Consider the following 13,574-nt stretch of genomic DNA (forward strand, 5'->3'; position numbering starts at 1 on the left):
GCGATCCCCGTTCTCTAGCACTATCCTACACACACTATGAATAATTTATTATTTTTACCGGCCAAATTTACCCACAAATCTATACATCTTTGGAGAGTGGAAGGAATCTGGAGCACCCCGAGAAAACACATGGAGAACGTACAAACTCCGTACAGACAGCACCCGTAGTCAAGATTGAACCCAGGTCTCTGGCTCTGTAAGGCAGCAACTCTACCACTGCGCCACAGTAATAATAGTCCAAAATGTATTCATGTACCTGGCAACAGATGTATGCTTGAGAAATGAGTAATGTGGAATATTAGCAGAGGGTTATCAACGAGTCCTGAATACTTATTTTATACATGCTGGGTTGATTAATAAATAAAGGAGTGAAAGCAGGATGCTAAACATACTGTTAAACAAGTATTTGCCTTGCTGTTCTGGATATTGAAATCAAAGAGTTAATTTAGCAGTTAAACAAAACAATTGATTTCCACTAAAGAGTTGACTGCTGAAAACATAACGCAGATAAGTATGATGGGAAATAACTGCCAGATTTAATAATGCTCCCTAATAATTGCTCCTTTTGATTATAAAAGTGTGCCTTTTATTCAGTTATATGCCTGCAAGCATAGCCATCTCGTGTGGCATGTAGCACTAATTTTAGAATCCAGAATAACTTTTAGATGTGTGCGGAGAAACTGCAGCTCGCAGAGAAATGAAGAGGCAGATTGGTATATTTGTCACAATTGAAAGTAATTAGTTAAGGTTTGAGGAAAGACTTTACTCCCAGGGCTTGTGTCGATCTTTAAAGCCAGCCAATGAGGTTGCATTGTGTAGCAGCTGTTCTTCGACTGTGCAATTCCAGCTCCAGATCACAGTCCCAGCATCGTATATGAAATGGGTGGTAGTATTGTACATGCTGCTTTTACAGTGCCGGTAAGCAGTTCAAATACATATCTTGGCATTGATGCTGGTAAGTGATGTTGTTATTTCTCTGTTCTCGCATGGCTTTCTTTTGCAAAAATCAATATCAAAAATGGTTCATCATGGAGTTATTTTTCTTAGAAAATATATGTTCATTTAAGTATTTTTCTGAGTTTAATTGCATGTTTTAGAAGATGACAACTAAACTGGTTCATAGTATACCATTTCCTTGGGATTACATTTTGAAATGTTAGCATGCTGTAAGCAAACAAGACACCATTTAGATTACAGATATTTTGAATCAATTACTTTTCTTTTTTTTTAGCTTATTTTTGTCATTTGTGAAACCTGAGTTCATGATTGGTTGTGCTCTGAGAAAGCAGCCTGACAGATTAAGAAGGAATTTAATTAATCGGTCATTTTAAGTGTAGTTTATAGTAAAACATGTATGCCTGGTTTTAGTGATTTATTTTTTATTGAGAAACAGTTAAATTTGAAGGTATTCCTCACCAAAAGAATGAGTACGGTGAAGCTGTAAAGGTAGCTGAACAGAAAGCTGTCTTCCGCAATTCTTGTTTATTTTTACGATACAGCAGCATTTAGTAAGTGTATTTCTTTTTTGAAAGCAGTAACATAAATCTTTTAGTGGAACACAATCTTCGTTTTTAATGTACGGTTCTATTGTGGCATGCTGAATTTACTTTTTAATAATAAAATATTAGATTACAGTAATGTATTAGTTATTGAATCTCTAGTGTCAGAACTACCCCTTTCCCGGCAGAATGAGTTTTATTTAGTATTTCTGTATCGGCTGTAAATACTACCACTAAGAGGCAATAGAAGTCTTTCTTATTAAGATCTTTTCAACATGTTCACTGCCAAAGTGATGAATTCAATGAAGCTGCTTCTGTGAGCCAGAGAGATTCAATAGTATGTTTAAATTATGTTCACAAACAGGCATGCTGTGTGGGAAAACAAGCTGCGCTTTCCACTTTTAGCAAACAATGTCAAATGTATTATTGATGAAATAGTTCTTAATGATTTACTGGTACACATTAGTATGAGGTTAGGCAGCATCTTTTGCCCTTCAGCTGCCAACAACTGCATTACCTCTCGATCACTGAATGCTTTAAGGTAGCTCAATTCTATAAAGGGGTTGTTTCAGATATTAATTATCATAATCAAATCACAAAGAGCCTGTTAACATGGAACAGCATTTTCCTTAATTTTGGATCAAGTGCAATGGATATTACAGTATAATTAAGTATTTATTGTTTGCCCAGAAATAGTAACAGGAGTGAAGAACATCTGCTTGTCTGAGACATTTCATTTTGACAAGACAGCTTCAAATTTATTATGGTTTGTGGCAGATAGCTACAGTACTTTTTGAGATCCAGCAAAATAAATAGAAATAATCGTCACGGTAGTCTTGCCGAACATATCATAGAGATTGCTAGTCCTTTGACTTACCCAATGATATCAATATAATTCAGGCTATTGTTTTTGAGGAGGGCAAAGACTTGTCTGGCTGTGAAATAAATTTCACAGATTAGATGCCGGTGTATTTATTCAATACAATAAGTACACTTTGCATTTAACATATTGCTGTTAGGCCTCTTTAACTTTTAACAACATAGCCTGATAATTGCTGATACATGTATACAAAAGATGATGCCAGGTACAGTGGAAAGTGAGTTTCTGTCCTATTTAAAGTAAGATTTCCTGCCTATTATATAGCTTCCAGTTTTAATATTTGAAACTTGTAGCTTTAATAATATTGATAATATAGCCCGCGTACTTTGGCAATACATGATGATATTTTTTACATCTATTTATTGTATGTAATGAAGGCTCTGGGACAAAGCAACTGCTAATTAAGCCAGTAAACAGGAAAAAATGTAATGAGGAGCAGATGGTTCCAGCAGTCACTGAGATGAGTACTCCTTGCCATAGGCCCAATACTTTTCAACATCAATTAAATGTAGCCATCATTTATTATTAGTAGCAGTTGCTTTCCCCGATGTAAGGCGGTGACGACTTAAATTCGGTTCAAGGCAAAGTTCAGAAAAATTGTGTTTAAGATATTTTCTTAAGTAGCATATAAGGAGTCACTTAATGGAGGCAACTCTGTTTTAAATATTAAATATTTAAACTTAAAAATAGGAAATATTGGTAGGAGCAGTGGCAGACACCTTGGGCCAGGAGACATCAGAATATGAAGTAGCGGCGAAATAATACCTGTGTGACATTGGTTAAGGTTTCCATCTGGTGTAAAAGTAAATTAAAATATTTCACTCCTACATGATTTCGGGTACCAACACTAAAGATCAATTTTGTTCACCCACTTCCTGCCCGCCAATACACTGGTGCAAAATTAATTTCCTTCCTTGCAAACCCAGGCTCAGTAATGATTTGTGCTGAGTGTTTCAGTTTTCCTTGTAGTTTCATGTCCTTTTAAACTTTATTCTAGCAGGAGCATTAGAGTCAGTGTCAAAATGCAGGCACTCAGTCACATGTTGTTTCTCTTGTAATCTGTTAACTCAAAGGTACCTGTACATCAACTTTCTGAACAAAGCTGCTTGGCACCAATAATTTTTACTGCGTCATGTGTATCAATCTACCTCACTGATTTTGGATAACATTTATCAGCACCATACCTATTATAACACATATTCTTAACGCTGTACATACTCTGTGTGTAAGAAGGAGCTGCAGATGCTGGTTTACACCGAAGATAGACACAAAATGCTGGAGCAACTCAGCGGGTCGTGCAGCATCTCTGGAGAGAAGGAATGGGTGACATTTGGGTCGAGACACTTCTTCAGACAGTCTGAAGTCTGAAAAAGGATCTCGACCTGAAACGTCACACATTCCTTCTCTCCAGAGATGCTGCCTGTCCCACCATACATACTCTGTTTTCTCAGCTTTGTCTATCATGATGTAAACCGTGCTGACCGAAACATTTTTAAATTTTGTCGCTGTTTTGTAAAACAATCTACATGAAAGTAATAATGCTTGCATTTTAAGATAGTTATGAATAAGGACATGTCAGGATCTTGGGGAAAAGTACTAAATTTGGGTAAAGCAAATTACATCATTATTATGTTTAAGAAGGAACTGCAGATGCTGGAAAATCGACGGTAGACAAAAGTGCAGGAGAAACTCAGCGGGTGCAGCAGCATCTATGGAGCGAAGGAAATAGGCAACGTTTCGGGCCGAAACCCTTCTTCAGACTTCAGTACTTCAGTACTCCAGCACTTTTGTCTAATGCCAACATTATTAGGCAGGAGCTAGGGAGAGTAAATTGGGAGCAGCTGTTATTGGGTAAGTCCACATTAGACATGAGGGAGTCATTTAAAGACCAGCTGATCAGAGTTCAGGACTGGCAGGTTCAGGTAAAGAGGAGGATAAGGATGGCACGGTAAATACATCTTGGATGACCAGAGAGATTCTAAATTTGGTTAAAAAGGAAAAGGAAGCATATGTAATGTTTAGGATGATGAAATCACGCAGGGCCTTGGAAGAATATGAAACCAGCAGAAAAACCTCAACTAGGCAATTAGAAGAGCCAAAAGGGACATCAAATGTTGTTAACAAGGCAGATTAAAGAAGATCCTAAGGCTTTCTATTTGTGCACCAATAAACAGAGGGGAGCTAGGGAAAGGTCAGACCACTCAATGATAAATGAGAGAATTATGGTTTGAGTCAGAGGATGTTGATGAGATAATAAATGAGTTCCCTGCATCTGCATTCACCAAGGTGAAGGTGAGATCAGTGTGAGATATATTAAAATTGAGATGATGGAGGTGGCGGTGTGTTTTCTTTAAACCATATGGTGGATAAATCCCAGGTTATTGAGAGAGGCAAGAGAGGAGATTGTAGGGACCTGTACAAAGTTCTTTCTATCCTCTATAGCCACAGGCAAAGTCCCTGGGGACTGGAAAGTAGCAAATGTTGTTCATTTATTTACGAAGGGAAGGAGATATAATCCAGGAAATAATAGGCTGGTGAATTGCATATTAGTGGTAAGAAAGCTATTGGAAAGGATTATTTGGGATAGGATTTACTTGCATTTGGAAGAAAATGGAATAATAAGGGAGTCAGAATGACTTTGTTCATGGCAGGTCATGTCTTACATACTTGATTGTATTTTTTGAGAAGTTGATAAAGGTGATTGAATAGGGTAGGGCCATGGATGTCGTCTACATTAATTTTAGTCAGGCCCTTATGTTAGGCTGATCATGAAGATTAGCGTGCACGGGATCCATGGTTACTTGGTAGTTTGGATTGGAGCTGGCTATCTAACAGAAGATAGAGAACGATAGTGGAATTGTATTATTCTGGCTGGAGGTTTGTGACTAGTAGAGTTCCACAGGGATCTGTACTGGGACTGTTGTTTGTGGTATATGCAAATGACTTGGATGTAAATGGGTTAGTTAGTAGATAAAGATAAAATTGCTGGAGTTGTGGACAGTGAAGAAAGGTGTCAAAGGAAATGGTGGGATTTAGATCAGTTACATTGACGATCTGAGAAATGGCAGATGGAGTTTCATCCGAGCAAATATATGGCATTGCACTTTGGAAGGCTGTGTAATGGAAAACTGTACAATAAATGGCAAGGCCCTGACAGCAATAGTGTACAGAAGGATCATGGAGTCGCAGCCCATAGCTCCCTGGAAGTCGCATCAGCAGTAGATAAAGTGGCGTTTGGTATGCTTGCCTTCATTGGTTGGGGTATTGAGTGTCAGAAAGTCATGATGCAATTTTATAGACCTTTGGTTAGGCCACATTTAGAGTATTGTGTGACATTCTGATTGCTTCATTACACAAAAAATGTGGACAGTCTGGAGAGGGTGCAGCAGAGGTTTACCAGAATGATGCCTAATTGGAGGGCATTAGCTATAAGGAGAGGTTGGACAAACTCTGATTGTTTTCTCTGGAGTGATGGAGATTGAGGTTAGACCTGATAGACATATGAGAAGCATAAATAGGATACACAGTCAAAACCTTATTCTCAGGATGGAAATGTCAAAGACTGGAAGACATAGTTTTACAGTGAGAGGGGCAACATTTAAAAGAGATATTTGGGGCAATTTTGTTTTACATTAATTGTGATAGTTGCCAGGATAGTGATTGAAGCTGATAATCTAGTGATGTTTAAGAAGCTTTTAGATAGGCACATGGAAATGCGGCGAATGGAAGGAATTTGATCATGTGCAGGCACAGGAGATTAACTTGGCACCTTGTTCAGCACAGACATTGTGGGACAAAGGGCCTGATCCTGTGCTGTTATCAGGCAACTGAATTATCCTACCACAACCAGAGAGCAGTGCTGAACTACTATTTACCTCTGATGTCTCTCGGGCTATCCTTGACTGGACTTTGCTGGCTTTACCTTGCACTAAACGTTATTCCTGTATCATGATTCCATACACTGTAAACGGATTGATTGTAATCATGTATTGTCTTTCTGCTGACTGGTTAGTATGCAACAATAAGCCGTTCACTGTACCTCGGTACACGTGACAATAAACTAAACTGAATTGAACTGCTGTACTGTTCAGTGCTCTTACAATTCAATGCAAACCCTGCTATTGAACATTTATAGTATGGAGTGACACACATTGACAACAATTTTGATAGAACCCAGTGTTGAAGGGGTTTTTAATTTGCAGGGTATATTTTCTAAGAGTATTTTGGCTGATTCAAAGCATCACAGACAATGTCATTATATTGTGAGTTATTGCACATGTTCTGTTCTCTCCAGTAAAACCTGATTGTTAATAAATTGTTGCCTTCCTCTTTATTCATGGATATTTTCTTAAGAGATTGAGAAGGTGATGAGTTTGGAAACGGCTGCCTATGATCATGGTTTGGTCCCGGAGATGCATACAAACTCCTCTGCACTGCAGCTGATTTCCTGCCTATTGAATTATGCAGTCGGAGCTGGTCAAATAGCAGCGTTGCCTTGACATTGTTATCTATTAGGAATGTACTGTCTAAAGGCAGCTCCTCAGCTGTTCCAGAAAGGGAAAAGAAATGCTAAATGGTTTCAAACTAATCTCTTAATTTGTATTTTTTTTACACACAGTTTATGTACAATGTTATCTGCAATCTTTCAGTCTTTTGAAAATCTCATTGACAATAAATGCAGCTTTAAGTACCGTGGAAATAAAAGCAATCTGAAGGGAAGCAAGCGGTTTAGTATTCACAGATTATCCGGATTCACCATGCCAGCATGTTGACAGAGTAAATACAGGTTTAATGATATTCAGGTCAGAATAGAATAGTGAAATGCAGACATCCAATTAGAGACCGGGCTAATAAAATGTAAAACCACTGGGGGAAGCACTCATGATTTTGAGAGCAACATGAAGCTGAATTGCTCACTTTTATTTGCAGTTTCTGTTCTTTGTTTGCTTGAGAACTAATGGGATTTAAGATGGTATTTTATGTCTTCTGATTATCTGCTGCACCAGCAGAGTTTAATTCGTCATTAAAAAAAACAGAAGTGTAAAGATTGTCATGAATGCATTTGTAAGTACTGTAGTACATTGCTATTGCTGCTATCTGTTTTTTGAATTTAAGTTTTATTGTTTCTTTCCCACCTCATCATGCTATCATCCCCAACCCCTCTCCAAACTATTGAGAGGTTTGCTTCTCTCTACCTCTCTATCTGTCTACCTCTCGCTTTCTCTGCTGTCATAACACTTGAGGCTTATTATAATGTAACTTTCATGCAACTGGGGATAAGTAGGATGTGGCTTATTAAACAATTTTCTTCAGAATAATATATTATGGCTGCCTTAAATAAGTTTCAGACTCATAAATATTGCTTATTAAGTGTAACGCTAAAGTGTGCAACTGAATGAACTAATTCCTTTAAGTCGTGGTCTAGACTGTAAACTGAGGAGATGTTGATTCCTTTGGAGTGAGGACTTGATGGGCTGATTCAATTTTATCCTTCCTGTGGGTTGTCATTACTGAATTATTGCGAGTTGGATGCAGCAGATGTTCTGTAAGATTCTACTGTTGATTGAACTGTAATAGCCACGACAGCAGGGAAGGTCGGCATGACAGGGATCAATGGACGGACCCGATGAAATATGTGCAGTTACTTGATACCTGATATGCTGTATGATTTATGTAACGTTGCAGGAATAAATTTTTAATTTTACTTTGCACTTCAGTAAAGTGTAACCCAACACTTCTATACCCAACCTCTTCCATTTTCATGATCTGTAAAATATATGTACATTTTATCAAGTGTGGCTTCGACCCTGTCAATGCAACTGGTTTAATTAGACTGTGGTTCTGGTTCATTTTGCACTATGGCAGGTCACTGTACATCAAACGTGCATTGGTTGCCTGTCAACAGGTTTGTAGATGGTCTGAAAGCAGATTTTATAAATATTATTCTCGTTACTTTTGTCAATAAGAATTTTATCCCTTACTCATTTCAAATTTACTTAACCATAATCAAATTGCACAAATAAAATTATAGGACCAAATGGTGCTGGCTGTGGGCAAAGGGAACATTGGGTGTTCAGCGGTTTCATACTGAAGCAACTCCTAGATTTGCACAGACATGTTTGCAATCCACGGCTCAGTGCCGGATTCGTCTCTCTACCCTGTCAATGGACTCAGTGTGGCACCTACGGTGGAAACACGTCTCACTGCCATTTCCCAACAGCATCCTAATAATCTACCAATCACTAGGGAATGAGATTTCTCGGTCTGAGGAGTTAGAAAGGCATATAATTAAGTATTTTAATATTTTACATGATTGTAACCATTTTGTGGTTTTAACAAACTTTAAAATTTTATCCAGCAATTTCAAAATTTGTTAACATATCTCTGAATGTCAAGATTATGTAAGTTTTCCCCCTTTGACCCTGGTCAAAGTTTGGCCCCCTATTTTGCCGTTGATCGAAGGTTGTTGGGAGTGTTCCTAGAGATGGTATCTGAGGCCAATCATCTTGAGGCAGGAATGAAATAAGAGCATAGCCAGGGTGGTGCGGGTCCCTAAAGGTGCGATCTGCCTTGTTTGAGGATTGCCACTTTTTGCAATGTATTGTGTTCCAGGGCATTTGTGTTGCCGAACCAGGCCATGATGCAACCAGTCATGAGCCAAAGAGAACAGTAGTTAGACTGTTGCTCATGCACAGACACACACTAAAACTCTCACCATGCTGCTGGACTTGTCTTTGGGCTCAGCAGCAGTGCATTGAGATGCAGGAGAGTGGAGCACTTCACATTTGGTCCCTCAGGATTACAGCAATGCTGGCTGGTGTATAAAGGGTGAGTTTGTTGAAATGAATGGGTTTGCAGGTCGTGTGGCCAAAGTTAAGTGTTTGACATGTTCTGTTATGCTTTTATTTTCAAGTTTTTAAAATATAACAACAATTCTAAATGCCTCTGTCAGAGTGTGTTCATTTCTGGTCATCCCATTACAGGAAGGATGGGGAGGCTTTGGAGCGGTGCCAAAATGACCAGAATGCTGTCTGGATTAGAAGGCATTAGCTGCAAGGCAAGGTTGGACAAACTTGGGTTGTTTACTCTGGAGTTTCGGAGGCTCAGTGGAGACTGGATGGATGGATAAAATTATGAGCCATAGATAGACTAGACAGTCAGAACTTTGTTCCCAGGAGCAAGTGGACAAGAGGGCATAATTTTAAGGCGAGAGGGGGCAAAGTATAAAGGAGATATTTGGGACAGGTTTTTTTTTGTGCAAATAGTAGTGATTGCCTTGAATGTGTTGCAAGAGGCAGTGGTGAAGGCAGATACAGTAGTAGCATTTAAGAGGCTTATGGATAAGCACATTAATAAGCAGGGAATAGTGGGATATAGATCACGAGCAGGCAGAGTAAATTAGTTTAACTTGGCATCATGTCTGGCGCAGACGTTATGGGCTGAACTTCTTGTGCCATATTGTTCTGTGTACTGACAAATTTCAATAATCTTTGAGCCAAGTTTATTGTCATATGCATAAGTACGATGAGGTACAGTGCAATAAAAATCTTGCCTGTCGCAGCATCACAGGTGTCGGTGTATTCCAGACGTTGGACATTAGCAGCACACAACTTGAGCATTAGTTGCTTCTCAGAGGCCACTTCATCTCATGGAATTCCTCTCGGATATGGAGGGTAATCTTAATTGTGCCTCCTGCATCTCACTTCAAATCATAAGGTGAGGGTTGCAAAATAGAAAACTGACATCTGAAACATAATATGGGGTACATTTTCATTATTAATTTCAATAAGTTTGCAATGTGGTCCAGTCCGTGACCTCCAGACCTTGAGACAAGATACAAGTTAACAAGGATGTTGAAGAAGTGGTAATATTTGAAAGACACTTTATAGAAAATGGATAACCATAATTGCCAAAAGTAGAAAGCCTCTCAGCTGAGGCAATCTCTCTTCTCATCTATTTTCACTTACAAGCAAAATAAATACAGGTCCTTCCCTGGTTGTTCCTGTGAACTGTTTGTAATCTGAACAGTTTACAAATATGGCTGGAACAGAATTCCACACAGCAGATGATGCCTGCAGAGATGGGATGTCCCAGGGGAATAGATTTTCTGGAGAAGCAATGTAAGTTTAATTTTGTCATACTTAACAGTATAGTTGGTATTAACAAACTTAGCTCAAGCCTATCTCAGGGCAATAATAATATTCTTATAAAATATTTTATTGCCGTTGGTAATTTAAAAAAGGATGCTGCCGCCAACCCTGGTGGTGGATCTTGAAAGTATTCACAAAATGGACATCAATGCGTTAACTTGAATGTATTCTTCATGGGTTCAATGTGACAAAAGTTCAGCTAATGTCAAGTAAAGTCATCTGTAGCCCTGCAGCTAGAAAATCCACCAGTCTTTCAAATGATAATTTGACCCAAAACGTCGGCCATTCCTTCTCTTCAAAGATGCTGCCTGTCCCGCTGAGTTACTCCAGCATTTTGTGTCTACGTTGCATGTAAGTCAAGTGTTTGTGTACTGGGGTGACCTGTAAAGTTGTTTGATTTAGAAGATAAGTCTTAGAAATCATTTTGGAGTTAATATTTTTTAGCCTTGTGGGATTATCTGTAAAATAAAATTTGACAAAAATTGGCTATTGGTTACACCAACTGTTTATTTTCCATGAGCATTGATAATTGCGATGATAGTTTTCTCTCATTTTAATTATGTTCATAAATTTCCTTGAATGTGGAGCAAAGAAAGTCTAATATGTTTACCTACTTGTGATGATAAAACCCCAAAATATTCTAGTTTTTAACTACTTGGGGAAGCTACATGTGAGAGTATTCTTCATAATTTGATCGAAATAAATTCAAACAGAGTTGCTCTTTGAAAGCTCTTAACACTGTGCTCTTTGCCAGTTGTAAAATATTAGAATGTTTATGGTTTCTAAAGGCTGTGAGAAATGACCTGAATAAGAGTAAAAATGGTAAACAGGGATATGTCTTGGCATTAATTATGAAAATATTTTGTAAGGAGCTTCCCATTTTCCAACCTTCTCTGTGTTGTCACACCTAAGAATTTGTTCTCCACTTCAATCGATTACAGCTTAGTTTATCTAGAGGCCTTTTACAGTTGATAGATATCAATATTTTCATGAATGAACTCTACTTCCCATTCAAGTCCTGGCCGCACCATCTGGCTGAGTTGCTCCAGCACTTTGTATTTTACTCAATAATCCAGCATCTGCAGTTCCTCGTGTCTCTTTTCCATCAAGATTACTCTGCTTGGTCCCCCGTCCCATGTACAACAGAAATAGCAACTTCAGAGATGATCCACTGGAATTTGTTATATCCAAAACTAAAGGGTTGATAATTTCAAATATAATTTGTCAGTTCCCAAAAATAAAGAAAAGCACCAATGAAGATCAGTAACACTGGAGCTCAAACTTTTCAGTGTTTATACCTGAATGTTCTAGGGGTCAAGTTTCAATGAAAAAAAAGGATCCAGAAGTTCTCTGGATCAGCTGAGACCAGCATTTTAGCTTGAATATTTCTAAAATGAATGATGATTACTGCAGCTGAAAATGACTTTTCAGAAGAATTATTTGGCACTGAGCCTAGGCGATCTTGCTTCTGAGTGCCTGTGGGAGTGAGAGTCCACTGAGAGATCTTTGTAATCTTTGGTGTTCAACCAATTTACTTTAGTTTTTTTGTTTATTACCTTCCATCGCAGTGAGGCATGTGGGGAATCCACATGTTTATGTTAACTTTTATGAAGTTGTGTGTCTTGCTGCTTTTTTTAGTATGGCTGTATGGTAATCGAGTATCACTGTACATAAATTGGTACACGTGACAATAAACGACCTTTGAAAGCTTTGAAATCTTCTCCAGATTGCAGATAGTAGTAGTAAGCACAAGGTAGTGATTGTGGGAGATTTCAATTTTCCACACATAGACTGGGAAACACATTCTGTAAATGGGCTGGATGGGTTGGAGTTTGTAAAATGTGTGCAGGATAGTTTTTTTGCAGCAATACATAGAAGTACCTACTAGAGAAGGGTACTTCTATGTATTGGACCTCCTGTTAGGAAATGAGACGGGTCAGGTGGCAGAGGTATGCGTTGGGGAACAGTTCGGGACCAGTGATCACAATACCATTAGTTTCAATATAATTATGGAGAGGGTCAGAACTGGACCTAGGGTTGAGATTTTTGATTGGAGAAAGGCTAACTTTGAGGAGATGCGAAAGGATTTAAAAGGAGTAAATTGGGACATTTTGTTTTATGGGAAAGATGTGGAAGAGAAATGGAGTACATTTAAAGGTGAAATTTTAAGAGTACAGAATCTTTATGTCCCTGTTCGGTTGAAAGGAAATAGTAAAAATCGGAAAGAGCCATGGTTTTCAAGGGAAATTGGACACGGTTCGGAAAAAGAGGGAGATCTACAATAATTATAGGCAGCATGGAGTAAATGAGGTGCTTGAGGAGTATAAAGAATGTAAAAAGAATCTTAAGAAAGAAATTAGAAAAGCTAAAAGAAGATATGAGGTTGCTTTGGCAAGTAAGGTGAAAGTAAACCCAAAGGGTTTCTACAGCTATATTAATAGCAAAAGGATAACGAGGGATAAAATTGGTCCATTAGAGAGTCAGAGTGGACAGCTATCTGCAGAGCCAAAAGAGATGGGGGAGATATTGAACAATTTCTTTTCTTCGGTATTCACCAAGGAGAAGGATATGTAATTATGTGAGGTAAGGGAAACAAGTAGAGTAGCTATGGAAACAATGAGATTCAAAGAAGAGGAAGTACTGACACTTTTGAGAAATATAGAAGTGGATAAGTCTCCAGGTCCGGACAGGATATTCCCTAGGACATTGAGGGAAGTTAGTGTAGAAATAGCAGGGGTTATGACAGAAATATTTCAAATGTCATTAGAAACGGGAATAGTGCCGGAGGATTGGCGTACTGCACATGTTGTTCCATTGTTTAAAAAGGGGTCTAATAGTAAACCTAGCAATTATAGACCTGTTAGTTTGACGTCAGTGGTGGGCAAATTAATGGAAAGGATACTTAGAGATAATATATATAAGCATCTGGATAAACAGGGTCTGATTAGGAACAGTCAACATGGATTTGTGCCTGGAAGGTCATGTTTGACTGAACTTCTTGAATTTTTTGAAGAGGTTACTCGGGAAATTGATGAGGGTAAAGCA

General features: G+C 38.4%; 1 protein-coding gene across 1 annotated transcript in view; it reads left to right on the forward strand.

The window, feature by feature from the left end:
- The first annotated feature begins 853 nt into the window (after positions 1-853).
- thsd7b (thrombospondin type 1 domain containing 7B) overlaps positions 854-13,574 on the forward strand; it is a 789,171-nt gene continuing 776,450 nt past the window's right edge. Inside the window, exon 1 of the mRNA XM_033024685.1 lies at positions 854-955. The gene's annotated coding sequence lies outside the window, so the exon portion shown is untranslated. The remainder of the gene's footprint in view (positions 956-13,574) is intronic.

This window comes from Amblyraja radiata, chromosome 7 (assembly GCF_010909765.2).
Source record: "Amblyraja radiata isolate CabotCenter1 chromosome 7, sAmbRad1.1.pri, whole genome shotgun sequence".
Classification (NCBI taxonomy): Eukaryota; Metazoa; Chordata; class Chondrichthyes; order Rajiformes; family Rajidae; genus Amblyraja; species Amblyraja radiata.